This window comes from Gossypium raimondii, chromosome 8, assembly GCF_025698545.1.
Source record: "Gossypium raimondii isolate GPD5lz chromosome 8, ASM2569854v1, whole genome shotgun sequence".
NCBI classification, from domain to species: Eukaryota; Viridiplantae; Streptophyta; class Magnoliopsida; order Malvales; family Malvaceae; genus Gossypium; species Gossypium raimondii.
In genome coordinates this window covers 29,899,185-29,922,133 of record NC_068572.1, presented here as the reverse complement: position 1 = coordinate 29,922,133, position 22,949 = coordinate 29,899,185, and the positions used below count along the sequence as shown (strand labels likewise).

Sequence of the window (22,949 nt, the reverse complement as noted above, 5' to 3'; positions counted from 1 at the left end):
CAACTCAATCCTTATTGCTGATGATAGGGATCATGCCATCAGACAATACACTGTACCATTCTTCAATGAGTTAAATTCAAGAATTAGAAGGCTAGATATCGAGGCACTCTAATTCGAGTTGAAACCAATGATGTTTCAAATGCTCCAAATGGTGGGCCAGTTCAATGGTATGCCCACGGAAGATCCATACTTACACCTTCGTTATTTCATGAAGGTAAGTGATTCATTCAAAATAGCTAGTGTGACTGAAAATGCAATGAGGTTAAAATTGTTTCCATTTGACTGAAGATACACTCAGGTTAAAATTGTTTCCATACTCATTGCGAGAACGAGCACAAGCATGGTTGAATTCATTACCACCAAGTTTAATATCTACTTGGCAAGAATTAGCAGAAAGGTGTTCGGTAAAATATTCTCCACCAAGTAAGAACACAAAATTGTGTAATGAGATAACAACTTTTCAACAATTGGATAATGAGTCTTTGTATGATGCTTGGGAAATATTCAAGGAATTACTTCATAAGTGTCCTCATCATGGGATTCGTCATTGTATCCAATTGGAGACATTCTATAACGGTCTCAACACACATACAAGATTAATGGTGGATGCTTCTGTGAATGGTTCAATTTTGTCTAAGTCTTATAGCGAGGCTTACGAGATCATCGAAAGAAACGCAAGTAGTAACTACCAATGGCTGACAAATCAAGCAGTTTAAGGAAGACATGTAGTTGTAGTGCATGAAGTGGACGCGCTGTCTTCACTCTTTGCTCAAGTATCTTCTATTTCCACTATGTTAAAACAGTTTACCACTAATGGTTTAAATAATTTTACAGCTCAAACACCAAGTCTGTGTGAGGTAGTTTCTTGCGTATACTATGGGAATGGTCATTCTTTCGAGAATTTCCCTTCAAATCCCGAATCAGTATACTACGTGAGGAACTAGTACCAAAATAGAAGTGGACAAGGACCACAGTCCAACTTCTATAATCCATCGTGGCAGAACCATTTGAACTTTACTTGGAGTAATCAATGAAATGGACCAAACAACAATCAAATGTAGCATAGACCCAACCAAACCTGAGGGTTTAATCAATAAACCCTAAAACCACCTTAAACTAAATAATCAAACAGTTTTGAGGACTTGTTGAAGGCGTACATGGAAAAAAAATGATGCCTTGATCCAAAGTCAAGCAGCAAATCTGAAAAATCTGGAAAACCAGATGGGTCAGTTAGCTACTAAGCTTCGTAGTAGACTACAAGGAGCCTTTCTGAGCGACACAGAAAATTTGAAAATTTTAGGTAAGGAACATTTCAAAGTGGTAGAGTTACGAAGTGGTAACACTTTGGAGCCTAAGAAGGTTGTGGTTGAAGACGAGCCTACTGGAAAGGAGGAAAGTCAACCAACAGTTGAAGTTCCTATAATAGAAAAATCAGATGCTAAAAAATCTAATGAGGCAAACCCTAAACTAGTGAATTTTGAAAAGCTAACACCCTCTTTTGCAGATTTACCTCCTCAGAAAGGTTATCCATATCAACCTAGAGTTTCATATCCTCAAAGACTTCAACAGAAAAAGCAGAAATAAGAGGTACAATTCAAGAAGTTCTTGGATGTTTTAAAGTAACTACATATCAACATATTGTTGGAAGAGGCTTTAGAACAAATACCCAATTACGTGAAGTTTATGAAGGATATATTGTCCAAGAAGAAACGACTTAGTAAGTATGAGACTGTCACTTTGACGAAGGAGTGTAGTGCGTTTTTATAGAACAAGCTACCTCTGAAACTAAAGGATCCTAGAAGCTTTAAGATACCTTGCAACATTGGTGAATCATATTAATGTAAAGCTTTGTGTGACTTAGGAGCAAGCATCAACTTGATGCCCAAATCTATTTTTAAGCTACTAGGAAGAGGTGAAGTAAGACCTACTACTATAACACTTCAACTTGCGGATCGATCATTAGTATATCCCGAAAGAAAAATTGAAGATGTTTTGGTAAGAGTCGATAAATTCAATTTTCCTCTTGATTTCATTGTTTTGGATTTTAAAGCAGACAAAGAAGTTCCTATCATCTTAGAGAGACCTTTTCTAGCCACGGGAAGAACGTTGATAGATGTGTAGAAAGGCGAACTCACGATGAGATTTTAAGACGATAAGGTAACGTTTAACATTCTAAAATCGATGAAGTTTCCTGATTCGATGGAAGAGTATTCAGTAATGGAGGAAGTAGAAACCTTAGTTTCTATGAGAAGCAATTCTGAAGAAGACAACTATTGGAAAACACCTTAGGGTCTGAACCATTCAAAGATAAAAAAGGTAATGAAGGTTTAGCTTTGACGGAAGCCAATCCGAGGAGTTATATTTAACCATCGCGGTTCAAACCACTAGAGTTGGAAGTTCAGGAATTTACACAACCCAAGTTGTCAATCGAGGCACCGCCTAAACTTGAACTAAAGGTAATTTTGTCTTAGAATACATTTATCTTGGTAATAGTTCTACTTTGCTTGTAATTATTTCAGTGAACGTAACAAAACATCAAGAGGAGCAATTGATTATTGTCTTAAAGAAATTTAATAATGTAATTGGTTGGGCCATAACTGACATGCGAGGTATAAGTCCTTCCTTCTGGATCCATAAAATTTTTTTAGAGGAAGGTGAAAAAGGTAAGATTGATGGGCAAAGAAGACTTAACCCTATCATGAAAGAAGTGGTCCCGAAGGAGGTGATTAAGTGGTTAGATGCAGGAATTATTTACCCCATCTCGGATAGTTCTTGGGTAAGTCTAGTGCAATGCGTACCCAAGAAAGGTGGGACCACGATCGTTGAAAATGAACAAAATGAGTTAATCTCGATGAGAATTGTCAGGGTTGGAGAATTTGTATTCACTACAGAAAGTTAAACAAAGCCTCTAGTAAGGATCATTTTCCTTTACCTTTTATGGATCAAAAGCTAAACTGACTGGCAGGTAAAAAATTTTATTAGTTTTTATATGTATATTCGAGATACAATAAAATACTTGTAGCCCCAGAAGACCAACATAAAACTACTTTTACCTGCCCATATGGTATATTTGCATTTAGGCAAATGCCTTTCGGCTTATCTAATTCACCTGCCACATTTTAGCGATGTATGATGGTAATTTTAACTAATATGGTTGAAAATTATGTTGAGGTTTTCATGGATGATTTCTCTATTTTTTGTAATACTTACAACATTTGTTTGAATAATTTGGCTAAGGTACTTAAAAGGTGCAAAGAGACTAAACCATGTCCTTAACTAGGAAAAATGTCATTTTATGGTTAATTAGGGAATTGTCTTAAGGCACAAAATTTCCAAGAATGGGATCGAAGTGGATAAAGCAAAGATGAACGTAATTGAAGTATTACCAACTCCATTTAGTGTGAAAGGAGTTTGAAGCTTCTTAGGCCATGCTGGTTTTTACCGTAGATTTATAAAAGATTTTTCAAAAATTTATAAACCTTTATGTATGCTTTTAGAAAAATATGTTTTTTATTTTAACAAAGCATGTTTAGAAGCTTTTGAAAATTTGAAAAATCGGTTAATTTCAACCTCAATAATTATCACACCTGATTAGAACATGCCTTTTGAGTTAATGTGTAATGCAAGTGATTTTGCTGTTGGAGCTGTGATGGGCCAAAGGAGGAACAAAGTCTTTCATCCTATCTACTATGTAAGTAGAACATTGATAGGAGCCTAGATCAATTATACGGTAGCTGAAAAAGAATTCTTTGCTATAGTCTTTGCTTTTGACAAATTTCATTCATATCTTATAGGTACCAAAGTCATAGTATTTACTGACCATGTTGTCATTAAGTACTTACTCACAAATAAAGATGTTAAACCGAGGCTAATTTGATGGATACTTTTGCTCCAAGAATTCGACCTTGAAATCCAAGACAGATAAGGTATTAAAAATCAAGTAACCGATCATCTATCAAGGTTGGAACAAAATGAGGTAACTTCTACACTTGTCCCAATCAATGAGAATTTTCCTGATAAGCATATCTTCGAGGTAAGACAAATCTATGAAACACCTTGGTTTGTTGATTTTACCAATTACTTAGCATGTCGAATAATTCATTGAGAAATGACTTACCAAAAAAGGAAGAAATTCCTTCATGATAGTCGGTACTAATTTTGGGAAGACCCATTTTTTTTTAAACAATGTGCAGATAACATAATCAGGAAGTGCATAGCTAGAAGTGAGATTGACAAAATTTTGTACCATTGTCATTCATCTCCGAGTGGAGGACACTTTGGTGGTTCACATACAACAGAAAAGATTTTATAGGCAGGGTTCTTTTGGCCTACATTGTTCAAAGATGCTTATGCATATGTGAGAAACTGCGATAGATGCCAAAGAACCAGAAACATATCAAGAAGGAATGAGATGCCCTTGACAAATGTTTTGGAGATAGAACTTTTCGATGTATGAGGCATTGATTTTCTAGGCTCATTTCCTTCTTCATATGGTAATAAGTTTATTTTGGTAGCTGTGGATTATGTATCCAACTAATGACGCTAAGGTAGTCATCTGATTCCAACATAAGCATGTATTACACGGTTTGGGACTCCTAAAGCTATAATTAGCGATAAAGGATCTCACTTTGTAAATAAGCGGCTTAAGTGGTTGCTTGACAAATATGATAAGAAACATAAGATTCCTATTGTCTATCACCCAGAATCGAATGGGCAAGTTGAAAGGGTGAATCGAGAAATCAAAGGTATACTTGAAAGGGTAGTGCGCCCTAACAGAATAGATTGGTCTCGAAGGCTTGATGATGCACTATGGGCCTATCGAACTACTTTTAATATGCCATTAGGAATTACTCCCTATCAGTTAGTTTTTGGAAAGGTATGCCATTTGTCGCTTAAATTAGAGAACAAAGCTCACTGGGCTTTGAAACAATTAAATTTTGATCTTAAGTAAGCCGATGAGAGAAGGATGTTACAAGTCAATGATTTGGAAGAATTGAGGTTATTTTCATATGAGAATGCCAAGATGTGTAAGGAAAAATATAAGAAAATTGCATGACAGTCGTATTCAACCTCATGAGTTCAAATAATGTCAGAACGTGTTGTTGTTTAATTCGAGGCTAAGGTTATTTCCTAGAAAGTTAAAATCCCAATGGAAAGGACCTTATACCATCTACAAATTTTATCCATATGGAGCTATAGAGTTGCATGACAACCATGGAGGTACGTTTAAGGTAAATGGTCAACATCTCAAGCACTATTGGGATGGTGAAATTGAGCGAATTAGAACCTCGTTCAAATTAAGAGACCCTTAATCTTTCGTAAACCTACTTTTTAATAAAAATTTAGAAATTATTTTCTTAAATTAGTGCATTTAATTAATTCTATCTAAGGAGATTAGAACTTAAGCAAGACCGTTATGACCCATCCAACCTTTCCTGGGAATTAATTTAATGTAATCTTTTAAGAAAAAAAATTTTAATTCGTTTTTATCTTTTCTTAGTTTTATTTTTATTTCTCATTTTATCTTTGTCTTTAATTTTAATTTAGTTTCAATTTTAATCTTTATTTTTAATTTTAATTTTAGTTTTATTTTTTTAATAAAGGGGTCAATTTGGCCCAAGTACTAATAAGTTTATTTGTTTTTAAGCAATCCAATTTTTAAATAAAGTTTGGGCTCAAGGCCTGAAACAACAAAGAGGAGAAAAATAACACCCTATATGCCATTCATAGGGTTCCCTAAGGCCCTAATTTTTGCCACCATATCATCCCTCCATCTTACTTGTTGCCTAAGCCACTCAAAATTAGCTAAATTTTAGCTACAAGACTACCTTGACGTCCAAGTCACTTAAATTAGCTAAAACTTTGCTACAAATTTGCCCTAATTCAGCACTATATAAACCCCTCCCTACCGCCACAATTTTCACAACCCTTCAACCTATTAGCTTAAAGCCTAAACCACTTATTCTTTTCCCTCTTAGCTTTTGGCCTAAATCCCAAAAATTTTCCCCTAAATTCTTTACTTGTTGCAAAATCCTAGTCTTGCAGCCGCAAACCTTTTGCTGGAGCTACCCCTTCAGCACTGCATCCTATCACCATAGCAAGCTTCGTGCCACCACAAGCTCATCACTACCACAAACCTGTAGTCGCTGCAACACCTTGCTCTCATCCTTTGCCGATTGCTTTTTCAATTCTTTTGTCGAAATCTTACTTATTTTTTGGGAAAAATTTCCACATCTTGCAAAAGAACTAGATCTTCCAAAACCTCTACTGAAAATCCCATTGTGATTCAAGATGAACAAGTGAAAGAAAGGTTTGATTCAATCTTCAAGAATCAACCTATGATGCCAGAAAAAGGTTTCAACTTGGAAAGCAATGATAAAATGGTTGTGCCTTTGCCAATTCAAAAGATGATTGATGCCCACAATTGGAATTATTTTTGTGATGCATGATCATTGCCAGAATAAGAGTTAGTTCGAGAGTTCTATGCTAATCTGACTAAGCCAAATGCTACTGAAGTTCTTGTTCGGAAGAAGAAGGTACCCTTAACTTCTAAGTCCATTAATGACTTGTTTGACCTACCTAATGTTCAAGAAGATGAATATTGTGCCATGATGACAAATATAAATTGAGATTTTCTTCAACAAGTGCTTAATGTTGTGACAAATCCAGGATCCCAATGGATTATAAGGAAGTATGGTAGTCATTCTTGCCGAAGGGAATATTTAAAGCCATTGGCTAAGGTATAGTTTTACTTTGTTCGATATAGTTTCATGCCTATCTCACACAGTTCCACCATCTCGATGGAGTGAATTATTTTTTGTATGCAATTATGACAGAAAGGTCTATCAATGTTAGGAATATCATTCTTTAGAGAGATCCATGATTGTGCCAAAAAAAGACTGGAAGTGCTTACTTTCCATCCTTAATAACTTCACTTTGCTTAAGGGCCCAGGTTAAGACAAAAGCAAACCTGAAGGGACCATATGTTCAAGGTTGCATCACAGCCCATGATCTTGAAAGGTTAGTGGAGAATATCCATAAGCTAAACCCACCTAAATCAAGTGAACCAACAGAACCAGAAATAGATGAGTCATCGAATGAATCCAAAATGGAAGCTGACTTAGTTGATGAGATAGAAGAAGCAGAATCTAAGGAAGAACCAAGCAATCCAAAACCGATAAAGTAACCGAAAGTCTTTGAACCAAGAGAAAAGTTGAATGCTGATGAGCCAATTGAACCAAGTGTTGATCCTGAGTTAACTATTCCTAGGCCTACTTCTTCAAATACTGTGAAGAAATCAGAAGTGTCAATTATGATGGATATGATGGCATTTATGCATAACCAATAATAGACTTATTGGAAATATGCAAAAGTTAGAGATGATTCCGTAAGAACTACTTTTAAAAATATCTCTAACAATTTTGTTCCTGAGTTCCCAAATTATATCTTTGAGTCATGGAAGGAAGATGAGAATGCAAGTGAGGAAGAAACATCAAAGGAGGAAGACGAGGAGGATAAGTCAAATAAATAAAAGGGGGGAAATTCTTTTCTTTAGTCTTTATTTCTTTTTAGGTGTTTATTTTTATTTCCTAGTTAGAATTTTTGCTTTCACATAATAAAATAGCAAGGATGAATAAAATAAGCTCAATGCCTCTTTAATAGAAAGAAAATAAAGTGATGTGGTAATGGGAATGAACATGTTTAGAATTGGATTGTGAGAAAGACTTGGTACTTAAGCAGTCTTTATGACTCACCTCTCTTTTCTTGCAACCCTACCTAGTGTTCACTTTTCATTCGTTACTTTGTTTTCGCAATGAGGACATTGCCTCTTTTTAAAGGGGGATAAAGGATTTTGCATGAATTTTTAATAAGGGATTTCGCATGAATTTTTAAGTATGTTTCTATCTTTTTACTTAAGTATGCTAAAATAAATGAATGTTCAAAAAAAAATTTGTTCATAAGTATGTTCAAATGCAAGCATGATTTTTTAATATGTCTAAGTTATTCGTATGTTATCTTGAGTGATAGAATACTTGTATGATATTTAGTCTTATGTAGTATTTGCCATGAAAATTTGATTTCTTTAGAAATAGACATGTATGAAGGTTTAAGTCTTTAGAATTGACTTAGTAACTTTCATGAGGCAAAATCCTAGGCGGTATAAGACTCTATTATGATATAGGCATTTCTTTGGATCGTTTGAGCCTTTCAAGCCAACCTTATTAAATTAACCCTTGAAACTTAATTTTTGAGCTTAATGGCCTATTTATTGCAAAGTACCTACATTATAAGCCACATTATCATCTTTTTTATTTTATCCTATTCTTTTGCACCAATCTTAACTAAATTTGTCTTGGTAATCAAAGTTTGAGGAAAGATATGAAAAGATGTACATGTTCTTCACATATTCAAAAAGAAATGAAGAATGTAAGTTTTTTCAAAAGAATAAAAAGAAAATAAAAGATTGCTCAAATACTCAAAAATAAATAGTAAAGTTTTCCCAAAGTCCAAAATAGTTAAGGTTGAGTATGAGCTCAAAATAAGTTTGGGGGTGTTCCAAAGACCCAATTTTTTAAGGTTGTGACATAAAAAGATGCAAGATAAGTTAGGGTTAAGATGATTGAACCTAAAAATCACTTCTCTTTATCCCTACCTTTAGCCTAGCCCCATTACAACCTAATAAAAGACCTATTGATTGGATGACTATACCAACTACAATAGTGGAGAGGAATTACTAAGTTCAACATATGGAGACACTAATTAAACCTTGGGATTGCAATGTTTAGTTGATAAAGGAAGCATATTGATTGGTGAATGTTATGTATGATTATGAAAATGCATACAAACTATAATTCATGTTGACATTATGATGTACTTAGTATAAAGTTGGAAATAATATTTGTATTCGAGCTACTTGTGAATAAAGAGTATTTTTTAGCATGATTTTCTTGAAGCATGATTATGTGCAAAGATTAAAGTTCCTTTATCATTTTGCAAAATTGCCTTAGCAAAAACTGTGTTGTGCATTAATATTACTCAGGACGAGCAATGGATTAAGTTTGGGGGCGTGTAAACTCAAAATTATATAGGGTTTTTCTATTTATTTTTACCACCTTTTTACTTAATTATTGTGTTTATCTCGAGTAATTATTATTGAAAGGAGTGAATTTTACTTAATTAGTAATTTTAGACATGAATTTAGAAAGTATGTGGAAGTATGCTTAATTACATGATTTTTATGCATATTTTATATTAATTCATGTTAATTTATTAATGTATGTATTTTTCACTATGTAGGAGGTCCATTGGAGACATGATTTAAATAAATAAAAGATGGCCATGCACAAATTATCCATGTGGACGGCAAGACCATGCAATTTTGGGCATGGGGTTAACTACTTAACCTAGTAAAGAAAGGTGATAAAAGATGGACATGTCTGCTAAGTTATTGGACTAAACCGTCCAACAAGGGAAATTAAAAGCCCAATTTTGGCACTTGATATTGGTTTCCCAAAATTTGTTTTGGGTTATTTAATTGATGGTCCCTGCAGTTGGAAAATAATCAAAATTCAACCCAACAACTTCCTTGTTGAAATCGTCCACTACATAGCTATTTTTAGCTTGAAATTCAAATTCAAATTAAGAAGACTTAGTCATCTCTTTTCCTTGAAGCATGGCCGGCCACATGAGAGAGGGAGAAGGAAATTTAAACCTATTTTTAGTAAACTCAAACCCTTACCTTCACCTATAAATACCTTGCCATTACTCACTTTTCAATCATCCCTTATTTCTCAACATTCCTCTCTCACTTACTCTAGTTTTCTCTCAATTCTTTTTCTCCTTTTTCCCTTGCATAGTCATCCCCTCTCCCTTCTTCAGCCTCAAAATCTTTTTCAAAAGTACTCTTTAGCCGACTACATTTTAAACCCTTAGCAAAAAAAGCTTCAATCAGAACGGGGGAGCGCTTCAATCAGAATAGATCCGAAAGGCTACAGAACTAAGCAGAGTTGAAAACATCAGTAAGAATAGATCCGAAAGGCTACTGAACTGAGTCTACTCTTTCCTCTTGATTATCTATTTTTACATGTTTGCATTGAGTTTTATGCTTTTGACATCAACTATGAAGTTTTAAATCTTATTTGTTGTGATAATTATATTAAGTTAATGACATTTATTTAATTCATGTTAACATGTTTTGTGTGTAACACCCCTTACCCAAGACCGTTGTCGGAGTCGAGCATGAGGAGTTACTTGACTTAACTTAAAAGTTCGGGGCATAAAATTTTACTTTTGAAATTAATTTCACTATTCACAATAAAGCTGTCCACCTGCGTAGTAGGTACTAAATTAATTATAACTCAAGCTACAAAACTCAAATTTTAGATATGTAAATTTTCCTGAAACTAGACTCATATATATTTTTACCATAAATTTTTTAGAATTTTTGGTTCAGCCAATTAGTACAGTTTATTAGTTAAATTCTCCCCTGTTTCACTGATCAATTGTCCTGACCTCTCGTCACTAAAATTTAATTATCTCATTGTACAGACTTCATATGGTGTTCTCACTTATTTCTACAGAAAATAGACTCAATAAGAAATCTAAAAATATAAATTAGAACTCATAACTATTTTCTTACAATTTTTAATGATTTTCCAAAGTCAGAATAGGGGATTCCGAAAACCACTTTGACCTTGTCTAACTAAAATGCAAATATCTCATAATACATAATTTCATTGTCTACACTGTTATTTTTCTATGAAAATAGACTCAATAATATTTAATTCTATATATCATTCACTCTCTAATTCATTTTATACTATCCTTGGTGATTTTTCAAAGTCACGTCACTACTGCTGTCCCGAAACTGTTTCACTACCAATTTTTACTTTTTCATGATTTCTATGCATAATTTATCACCTAGACATTTATAACAACACACACCTTCATACTTAGCCATTTTAATAACTATTCATCATCAAATATTTACATATCATCTTTTGGTCAAAATTTAAGAATATACAATCAAAATGACTAAGTCCCTATACATGCCATAACTCAAAACATTTATCGTCTTAAAATACCAAGTTGTGGTGGTTGATAGTGTGAACGCTCTCCGACGTCTTCAAGATCCCGACTATGCTTGATAATAATATATGAAAGAAAAAGAAATAAAAGAAGTAAGCATAAAGCTTAGTAAGTTTACAAGTAAATAAATAACAGCATTTAACACAAATAATGATATGCAAGTATCATGTTCTTAAGTTTCCTCTTTACTTACTTTCATTTACTTGTTTATTTACTTACCTATTTAGATAACTTAAGATTACAACTTACTCTTCTCTTGCTGAAATATTGGTTCTCACTGATATCATAACATATTCTTAACTCTTATAACTCACCTGAAATTGCTAATTATACTTTTACTTGAACTTCCATATAATATAATCTGTTTTCTAGCCTGTTGAGCCACATTGGAATAATAAGGATACTTGGGTCTCTTTTCTGATAATAACATGCCAAAGCCATGTCCCAGACATGGTCTTACATGGGAGTTCTCATATCGGTGCCCATGCCATGTCCCAGACATGGTCTTACGGGGGACCTCTCATCTCGGTGCCAACGCAATGTCCCAGACATGGTCTTACATGGGATCTCATTCCCTTAATGTCATGACATTTGTATCCGATACATTCCCAATGTTTCAACAGGGCTTTTATCACTGAATCTCTATCATCTCATACTTAAGTCAACATTAGATATTTTCATGAAATAAATACATAACTGCTGGAATATAGCAGCATTAATAATAATTATTGAAATATTGCATTTATTTATCGTAAACTTACCTCGGTACAAAAATGTGATCAAATCTAACACTTTAGTCCTCAATCTTTTTCTTTCCCCGGTCTAGCTCTAGATTTCTTTCTTCTTGATCTATAATAGAAAATTTAGCTTATTTAATACTCACATTCATCAAAACAGTCCTTAACTCAATTTTGGCAAAATTATAGTTTTGCCCCTAAACTTTTGCATATTTACACTTTTGCCCCAAAGCTCGGAAATTAAACTTCATCTCTTATTATTATGTTTTATAACATGCTGAACATTTTTCCCTTCTATGACAACATCAAATTCTTACTCTAACACTTACTTATGAACATTAGATATTTTTGTCGATTATGTCAATATACTCGTTTTCACTTAAAATCGACTAGCAAAAGTTGTTTAACATAATTCCTAGCTTCATACTCTACCATAAGACATCAAAATAAACATATTTCACCTATGGTTATTTTTCCAAATATAAACCTTAGGTTAAATTATTTCTAAAATAAGCTAAATTAAGCTATCGGGATTCCAAAAACGTAAAGAACATTAAAAATGGGGCTTGGAATCGCTTACTATGAGCTTGAGAAAGTGAAGAAACCCTAGCTATGGCTTCCTTCAAGTTTTTCCAGCAAGCAAGGATGATGAACACAATTTTTACATCTTTTTCCCTTTTAATTCTATTTATTTACTAAATGACTAAAATGCCCTTACTTAAAAAAATCTTATTTCACTTATCTCCTGTCCATTTTTTTCCATCACTAACTAATGGTCTAATTACCATATAAGGACCCCTAATTTATAGTTCCATAACAATTAAATACCTTTAACATATAAAACTCAACTTTTGCACTTTTTATAATTTAGTCCTTTTGACTAAATTGAGTGCCCAAACGTCAAAATTTTTGAACGAAATTTTCACAAAATCTTTTCGTGAAATTGTAGGCCATAAAAATATAGTAAAAATAAATTTTTCCTCATCGGATTTGTGATCCTAAAACCACTGTTCCGACTAGGCCATAAATCGGGATGTTACATTGTGTCTCAATCAGTTATGTTTTCAATTAATATCATGATGCATTTCATTCATACGTGATTGGGTGCACTAAGATTAGTTGAGAGATCCTAACCAAACGACGGCTAGTAGACTCATAATTGAAAAGTGCAATGCTTAATTTAGGTCATTAAAACAGACTAAGTTAAGGTTCATAGTATCTTTAGTTAGCTCTATTATATTGCATGGTTTTTAGGTTTGTGTAATTAAACTGTTGCAAACGTAAATGTCCCTGTGACCTTGCATAAATGCTAAGAAAACCTTAGTCTAATATTATCATTAAAATGCATATTTAACTAAGTAAAAGATCTTAGAGGACTTAATTTGGTGTCCAAACCCATAAGAGATTAAGTTGGCATGGAAGTAATTTCAAAAATGTTAGCATGATGAATGTAAATTGAATTAATTAATATTATTATCCTAGCCCATTTAATATTGATTGTTTTTGTTGCTAAAGCCTTCATTCATACACTTAGGTAAATTTCATTTAGATTAAAAATTGCATTAAGGGATCACTCTTGCATTTACTTAATCTAATCATCACTATCCAAATTTATTGTGTTAGTTACATCAAATTGTTAATTATAATTTTGCAATTAATTGTTTAAGCTTATACAGTCCTTGTGGAGACGATAACTTATTTTCACTTACTTATTACTTGAACGACTACATACACCTACGTAAACACGTTACAATTCGTTACAGTATCCTACATCAATGATCTAGAGGCTATGGTCCTTTTATGATCAATGGTTATTTCATATCAGGGTAAGTATTTTAGCTCTGCATGTTAAGTTCTGAATGAGTAAATTTGTATTTGGTAATTGAATAGTGAGACTGTAAGTATAAGGTTTCTACATGGGATTGTCAGCGATTGAAATGATAAGTAATTTCTATGTTCATGAACCCCCTAAACTCAGCCTAGATGTTATGGTCAAATATCGAATATCACATTGGCTAAGTTGATGGCATAAAAAATTGTTTAGCTATTTTCTTTCGACAATTGTCATTTCTTACTTTTAAAATCGGCGTTTTGATTTGCTCAAGAAACTAATTTCTTTGAATATCTTTGGAAGGATATTATCATAAATTGATTAGCTTTGAAAATTCCAAGTTTTGAACATTTGAAAAAAAAAATCATACTTTGAAAATGTCCCAACAGAAAAATGACCAAATCTTACTTGTTGATTAAAAATCGTAATTTGATACATTCCATAAATTATTGAATAAGTGAATAAATATATTTAAGTTTCAGAAAACGTATTCTTGAGTTTGAGATAAAATCATTGGGTCAAGATTATAATTATGTTGAAAAACTCGTTTTTCATACCAAATTGATAAACCCTTTAAATAATTTTTTTAAAACAAAATCATGCAAAAATATCCCAAGAATTCAAATTCCAAATCAATGCCCCATGCCACAGTTCATAAATAATAAATGAACAGTCCCAAAATACCAAATAATAAATAAGTGTAAAAGTTTATACGCAAAATATTCGAGTACTCTTCCGTAAGCCAAGCCCATGTCGTAACCTTGTGGATTATCTTAAAAAGTTAGGAATTTGAGGTGGTGAGCTTTTAAAGCCAGTGTGAGTCTTACTTAAAATATAACGGTGAATAAATCAAATGATTCAGAAGGATAACAAAAAGTACACAAACAGGCCAATTTCACATATATCGATATGCATGGTAATATGAATGTAGAATTTTTTAGAAATCAATGCATAGTTTTCAGAAAACGTTCCTACCCAACTCCACTACACATCATAAAAGAGTTCTTTGAGAACTTATCCATTCATTAACACATCAATATTGTGGACAAGCTGGCAGATATAGATTATTATGGACAAGCCACCTGAATTGCAGATATACTACAAGATAATATGGCTAAACCATCAGAATTTATAAATTATCAAACGATCTATGAAAGAAAAGGAGAGGAGGATAAGAGTTCTATTACAACTTAAGAATTGAAGAGAAGATAGAAATCGGTGAAAATGGTGACAAAAGGTGGTGGTGGTGCGGTAGCGGCACAGCGATGGTACAACGATAGTGCGGTGGTGGTGAATTGTGGAGGAGGTGTTGAAGAGAGGGGGATGTCTTTATGGTGTCGTGGTGGCAATTTGGTGATGATATGGTGGCTGATGGTGGTGGTATGGTGGCAAAAAGTAAATGGAATGGTGTTTGAATGAGGAGGAAAAGAGAGAAAAATGAAATGAAAAACAAATGTGAGTTTAGTAGTGTCTAGGTGCATGGGACGGTATGGCATGGTAAGGGATAGAAAATGGAAACAAGAGGGTCAAAGGCATGAAAGGTGGATCAACGGAGTGAAAATGGGGCTATTAGGGGAAGGTTGACTAGACAAACAAGGAAAGAATCTTCCCTTGTACGGCAACTTGGTATGGACAGAACAAGGGGGTTTGAATCTTGTTTAATATGCCAAAAATTCTATAAAAAGTATGTGGATAAGGGGAATTGAATCTAGGATCTTTAGGAATTTAATTAGGCTCCTTACCACTAGGCTACTAACTTTTTTGTGCACGAATTGATGAAATTAATAATAAAAATAGGTGTGACAACTCTACCCTCCTTCAAACTAATTTTTCCTTCGGAATTTACCTTATCAGAACATGTGAGGATATTTTCGTCTTATCGCATCCTCGGGTTCCCAAGTAACTTCATTTGTCCCATGATTTTGCCATAAGACTTTCACTAGTGGAACCTGCTTTTTCCTTAACACCTTGACCTTACGGTCCAAAATCTGAACTGGCTCTTCCTCATAAGACAAATATGGTCTCACCTTGACCTCTTTGATCGGATTCACTTGAGATTGGTCAGATAGATATCACTTTAATAGAGAAACGTAGAATACGTCATGAATATGGTCTAGTTTCGAAGGTAGCTACAAATGATAAACAACTGGTCCAACCCTCTTAAGTATCTTGTAAGGTCCAATAAACATCGGGCTCAACTTGCCCTTACAACCAAATTTCAATACTTTCTTCCACGGTGATACTTTAAGGAAAACTTGATCCCCAACACTGAACACTATATCTTTCATTCTCAAATGAGTGCAAGATTTCTTTTTATTGGGGGTCACTCTTAATCGATCCTGAATCAGCTTAATAACATTCTCAATTCCCTGTACCAAATTCAGACGCAATACCTTCTTGTCCCCCAACTCAATCTAGTACAAAGGTGCTCGACATTTGCAACCATACAGTAATTCATAAGGGCCATCTAAATGCTCGACAAAAAACTGTTGTTATTCACAAACTTTACTAATGGCAAATGTTCCTCCCAACTGCCACTAAAGTCAGTCACGCAATCGTTCAACATGTCCTCAAGAATTTGGATAACTTGCTCTAACTGCCCATCAGATTGTAGGTGAAGGGTTATGCTAAATTTCAACCGAGTACCTAGAGCCTTGTGTAACTTCTTTCAAAACCAAGATGTAAATCAAGGATCCCAATTGGAAATGATAGATACCGGTACTTCATGAAGTCTCATAATCTCGAAAATATACAATCTTGCTAACTTCTGCAATGAATAATCAATACAGACAGGCAGAAAATGTTCTGACTTAGTCAGTTTATCCACAATTACCAAACTGAATCCTTCTTAGTAGTTGTCAAAGGCAACCCATTAACGAAGTCTATAGTCACACGTTCCCACTGTCACTAAGGAATCTAAATAGGCTGTAATAAACTAGAGGGAAACTGATGTTCAACCTTGACTTGCTGGCACATCAAACACTTACCCACAAATTCGGTTACGTCATGCTTAAGACCTAGCCACCAAAACTACTCTATTAAATCTCAATACATCTTATTCCCTCAAGGATGCATAGTGTATGGGCTACTATGCGCTTCCCGAAGAGTAGACTATCTCGAATATTGATCATTAGGTACACAGTATCTCCCACAAAAACACAAAACTCCTTAAGAATTAAGTCCAAAATCTATAGTCTTACCCTCCTCAATCTGTCTATATTGAGGTGCAATAGATTGCTTCGACCAAATATCATCCACTAAAGTACGTCTCACTTGCAACGTTGCAAGCAAACCTCTATCACCAGTCAAACTCAACTTAGCAAACATAGTTCTTAGATCAATCATCAACTTCCTACTCAATGCATCAGCCACAATATTTGCCTTTCCCTAACGATACTCAATGGTACAATCATACTCCTTGAACAATTTTATCCATTTCCTCTACCTCAAGTATAGAAAGATTGTAGGAGGGTAAGACTACAGATTTTGGGCTTAGATGTAGGAAGTCTCGAGGCGTAGCCCACAACCTTACCGTCTTGCATCAAAACACAACCAAGACCGGCATGAGACGCATCACTGTATACCGCATAGTCTTTCCCAGACCCAAGCAGGATCAAAACTGGTGCTTGAGTCAACACAGGCTTAAGTTTTGAGAAGCTTAACATGATGAATAGTTTACTTAGGCTAGATACCCTCATCTGATTTCACATGACCTAAAAACATCACTTCGTGGAGCCAAAACTCACACTTACTAAGTTTAGCATAGAGCTTTTTCTCATGAAGAATCTGTAGAACAACTCTCAAGTGCTCATCATGCTTAGTTTCAAACTTGGAGTAGATCAAGATGTTGTTGATGAAGACCACAACAAACTAATTAAGACAGGGCTAAAAAACCTAATACATTATGTCCATAAAAGAATTCAGAGCATTTGTGAGATCAAAAGGCATCATTAGGAACTCGTAATGATCATATCGTGTCCTATATGCAGTCTTAGGAACATTTGTCTCCTTCACTTTCAATTGATAATATCCAAACCTTTGATCGATCTTAGAGAACACCAGGACCAATGTCACACATAGCAACCAGTATCCTCCTCGGCAACCATCTTTAGGGGATGTCGTGACACCCTTAGTCTGTGTCACGACATTAAAGGAAGACTTGAGTTTTCTTCATTTTGCTCCCTATGTGGCGACATCAAGTCATCCGTGTTGCAACATAGCAACAAGTATCCATTTAATGCACTTTCTAATGGTCTCCTGCACACTCACAAAGTATGTTAGCTCACCCTTAGGCCTCATTTAGCCCCTAAGGTCAATAAAAGACTTAATTTGCACATTTTATTGAATATAAATAAAACTATGAAAACTTAACTAGAACATAACGAAAATACTTGTATTTAAGCTCCTTAAATGCAAAAACTACTTTAATCTACTACACTGAATTAAGGTAGATCAAACTCCCCCACACTTAAGTTAGTGCTTGTCCTCAAGCAACATAAATAAAGACAATAAAATGACTACCTTTGAGCAAATATGATACAAGTATTTACTTCAGAGCATATGAGTTAAGCATTTAATACTTACAAACAATCTTAACATGATGAGTAGTTGACTTACCACTTTTGACCACAAGCACCTAAGTTCAATATGTTACAAAGTATACAAGTATTAAGGGTCCCACCTGTAAGAATCCATCAACAGATCATACAAGTACTTTAATTATCTGAGAAGAATACAAATAGTTATATATGCATATATTCAGTGTGATGTTCATTCATGTTTGAGGATATTTTAGGTCACATAGGACTTTTCGGCTTGTAATGTTCTAAGGCTTAGGACAGGTATGACATTCAAAAATAGTAAGCATCAAGAATGGTTACAAACACAAAAATAGTTTGGCAAATCGTATTGGTCCCTATTCCTCCCCCTTAGTGACCCTTACCCACTCACCGCCTTATTTCTCTTTCTCTCACCTTCCTTGTTGATAACTCTTGAAAAGAGTTATATTTTATGCCTTGGTACCTAGTTAATTACCTATACTTAAGTATATCTAGTTGCATTTTAGGACATTTCATTAATATTTTTAGCATTGCATTAGAACTTGGGCTGTGTTTAAATATTAGGTGTTTTTAATTGCTCGTGGAAGGGTTGTGTTTTGTGGTATTGGTAGGTGAAGGATAAGGAACAAAAAATAAAGGAGTGAGGTTTTTTCAGGGTAAAAGGATGGTCAAATTGCCAGCCAGTATGTCGTGGTAATGCCTGGAAGGTGTCTAGTCAACATGTAACGCATATCAGTTTCAGCTCACCTTTACTTATACCAGAAAATCTGCCTAGAAAAGAGGAAAAGATAAATCTTTGGGCTGTTGGAATTATCCTAAAAAAACAAAGCAATTTAAAAAGAAGCAAAGGAGAAAACCTTAGGAGACAGAACTGCGGGTAGAGATCCTTAGGCAAATTAAAAGGTAGCGGCTAAATAAAGACAGAAAGAGGAAAGACACAGGCAAACCCTCTCAGAAACCTCAGGACACTTCATAGCTGGAGTGTGGGTTGGATAAGCGAACGTTGTCTTCTCAACATTCTTCCAATATTCCTAATTTGTTCCTTCATGAATTACAATGATGAGAACTATGTTTGAGTTGAATTTTATTTGCCAACCTATGAGTTAAATCTCATAGGGTTGGGATTACTTTGATGAAATTTAACTTTCTTTAAAGGTTATAGTATAAATCTAAATTATTTTTACTGATTCATTCAATTATTTTATTCTTTAAAATATATGTAAGCAATCCCTAGACCTAGTCGACTGTGTAGCATACCTTTAAATTAATCTAAATTCTGAAAAGGTTAGATTAGTTGGACCGTGGTTGAATGATATGGGCAAGTACTTGATAGATACTTGTAGTAGATTCTAAACGTAGAGCAGCGTTCATATAGAAGGAAAACAATGCAAGGTACCATATTAAAGGCCTAAGACACAGGCAAGGTCACTTGGGGTTTCTGTTTTCAGAAGAAGCAAGCCACGTTAGAACTCTTTTGGGTAGTAGGTAAAGTATTATTTTGCAGAGACATTGCTGATAGGAAAAGTAGATCCTTAGTAATCCTGACCTTCCCACTCAACATTGCGTAACCCTTATCTTTGTCGTAGTAGCTTTGCTATAGCGTTCTTAGTTGTTTATTTATTTGTCACATATCATTCATATAGTTATTCTCATAATTGCCATTACATTCCTACTCTTGTTTTGCCATAGCATTTCCAAGTGTTCATTAGTTCCACATATTGTATACATCACCATTCACCACTGCATACTTATCGTTGTTTTTGCCATAACATAGCACTAATTGCATTTTACTATAATAACTTAACCACTTTAGTACCTCAATCTGATTCTCATGGGAATGATACTCACTCATCACTTTACTACTTGATTCGACATGTAAACTTGCACAATTCGCATAACATATTTCACACGCGATACTTGTCTCTCCATATAGAAAAAGTCATAGCATAACATAGTAACTATGGCTAGCTTTACGAGTTTTTGTGCACTCATGAACGAGTTTTTCTTTCTTTTTTGACTTTGTCACTTTTCTCTTTTTTAATATATCTCACTCATGAATGCTTTTTCGCTAATTTAGGACCTTTTCTACTTAGACTAATTTCCTTTTTGGATTTTTCTTTTTGTTTTGCTTATTAGGCTAACCTAAAATTCCCATATCACACTAATCTTTCCTATTTCACTCTATTTTTACAAACTCCGCCATGATGTATCTACTTAACCCTCAATATGTATGGCCAGACGTCTATAATTGTGTGGTGCAGGATCAAAGAAAAAGGCCAGATACAAATTGACATTTTCAGGCTCGAGGCTTGTAATGTGGGTCATCAAGAAGTGTCAACAGGCTCAAAAATTGGTATTAAAAGGTGATATATAAATAGGGCGGGTTTTTGGCTATGGATGTGTTCCAAACAATGCCTTAGGTCATCCCTAAATACCCCAACATACACAAAGTTAATCAACCAAACAAATACAAATTCAACCATTTATCATTCGTACTAGCATGCTCATTTCCTTATATTTTTTATATCACTTGGTACAATTGATTGCTTAATGCCTATTTATAGTGTAACATATAGAACTTAATAATCTAATACTCAAGAATTTAAAATCTCTTATCATCAGCCAAATTTATTCATAAACACAAGCAACCTATGTACAGGCTCCTAACTAATCACTTATATTTCTACAAGCTCAAGCACACCAAAAGACAAGAAATATCAAAGACAAATTTTAAAAACAAATTTCCTATGTTATCCCCCCACACTTTAGTTGACACATTGTCCTTAATGTGTAGCCTATACAAAAGTAAGGAAAGAAGTTACCCGATTGATCGTGGTTGCTCTAATTGCTAATGATAGGTGTTTCCTTTGATCGTGTGAATTTCGAATTGTTTGTGTCTCTTTCGTGTTGGGTTTTTACCTAGAAAACTTAAACAAAACAAACTAGAAATCTACTTATTAATCCGACCCATACAAAGTTTAAATTAAATTCATCAAAAATTAATACAAGTCTTTATAAAATTAAAAAGTTCAATCCTCCTCCTCATCCATTTCCTCACTCCCATCATTCTCTTCATCTTCTCCTTCCTCTTTGCTTTCATAAACTTCTTCTTATTGTTCCATATTCGTTGGCCCGAACATGTCAGGTGTATAATTGGGGACCCGAATGTTATTTGCCTTGCAAATTCTTGGAATATTAGTCTCGACTTTTGCATCTATTGTATCATCCAATCAAGCTTTGGATGACTACTTTTACCGATGTCTTGTTGAGCTCGTGTCAACCTATATGATAAAGCTGGTCCAGTCGTCACTTCTTGTTGTCGCTTTTTCCAATCCTTTATTTGTTTGGCTTGTAATTTTATTTACTATCGCCGATAATACTTTTGGAAGGTTTCAGTGACTACTTAGTGGATGCCATAGGTATGCCCGCCTTTTTGCATAATGTTGTCACTAGGTGGAGAAAGAAGACTCCCACCTTCTAGCTAGCAATGCATCTTCTCATGGTCTGATGAATCCATTTACCGATACACACCTATTTTTCTGTAAAATAGCATAGAGTAACACTGCTCTAAAAGTATTTACGTTAGAAAATTTTAAAGCAGGTATGATTCTTATGCAAACAAACTGAATCCACATTTTGGCCTCAGAAAACATGATCGCTTGATGAAAGGATACTGGGATATTAGCACCTGCGAGATATTTCGATTCACCCCTACCTTCAGTCAAGAAGTTTATAATGTTATCCATATTTATATCTCAAAAATATTCTAGATCAGTTTCATTAATACAATATTTTATATAGTATAGAGCATTATAAAATTCACAAATAATACGCGGGGTTACTCTAAACTCTTTCCCTCGCACAAGACCATATCCCACATATAACTTTTAGTGTTTCTAGACTCTTGGTCTCGTAGTGATGCTTAAAATTCTTAAACAACAAGGACCACAACACTCTCTTTAGGGATCATCCCAAAACGTTCCCACCTATGATATCGCACTAAAGGTCATATTTTCTTACACAAAATCATGGATGGATCAAATCCCCTCTCTTGGATGAATTTTTTCCTTGAAGTTCATTAAAATATTTTTCAACATTCGTATTTGGGAAAATAGAGGGATTTTGAACCATCGATGGCTCTGTTTCGATGGTTCACCTAACTTTCCTGGGAGGTATGACATTTCAATCCTAAGCAAACAATTTAATGGAATAGTAAAAAGTTTGAGTTCGGGAACCCTTAACCTTTATTATATAGTCAAAGTTTGTTTAAATTTCTTGCTTTCCCGCGATGTTCTCATTCCTTGTTGCCTCGAATATGGTTGAAGAGTTTGCAAATAATAAATAAAATGTTTAAGAAGTTAGGGGTTTAAGGTTTAAGAGGTTTTAAGAGATTTGAGATATTTGAGAGAGTTTGAGGGATTAAGGGGTTAAGAGGTGCTTTAATTGGAAGTAGATATGGTTTTAGGTTATAAAATGGGGTTTTAAAGTGTTAAAAATTGGGTTAAATGAAGACTAAGTTTCCAGGTTATGCGAATGGGTTTGGTAAACCCTACAAAAAATTGTAGCGATGTCACGACACAAGGATTCCGTGTCACGACATCCCTGGAAGTACACCGATGTTTCGACATAAGGGTTCCATGTCGCGACACATCCGCCAGTTTCGATGTCTAAAGGAAACTGTTTGCTATGTCACGGCTCATTGGGGTGATGTCGCGACACTAACTCTGTTTTGGC

The 22,949-nt window shown here is 34.4% G+C and overlaps 1 non-coding gene across 1 annotated transcript; it reads right to left on the bottom strand.

The window, feature by feature from the left end:
• Window positions 1–434: 434 nt before the first annotated feature.
• On the bottom strand, window positions 435–541 carry LOC128032180 (small nucleolar RNA R71). The gene has a single exon (XR_008188309.1). It is a non-coding gene; the product is annotated as a small nucleolar RNA R71 (small nucleolar RNA).
• Between the last annotated feature and the right edge of the window lie 22,408 nt (window positions 542–22,949).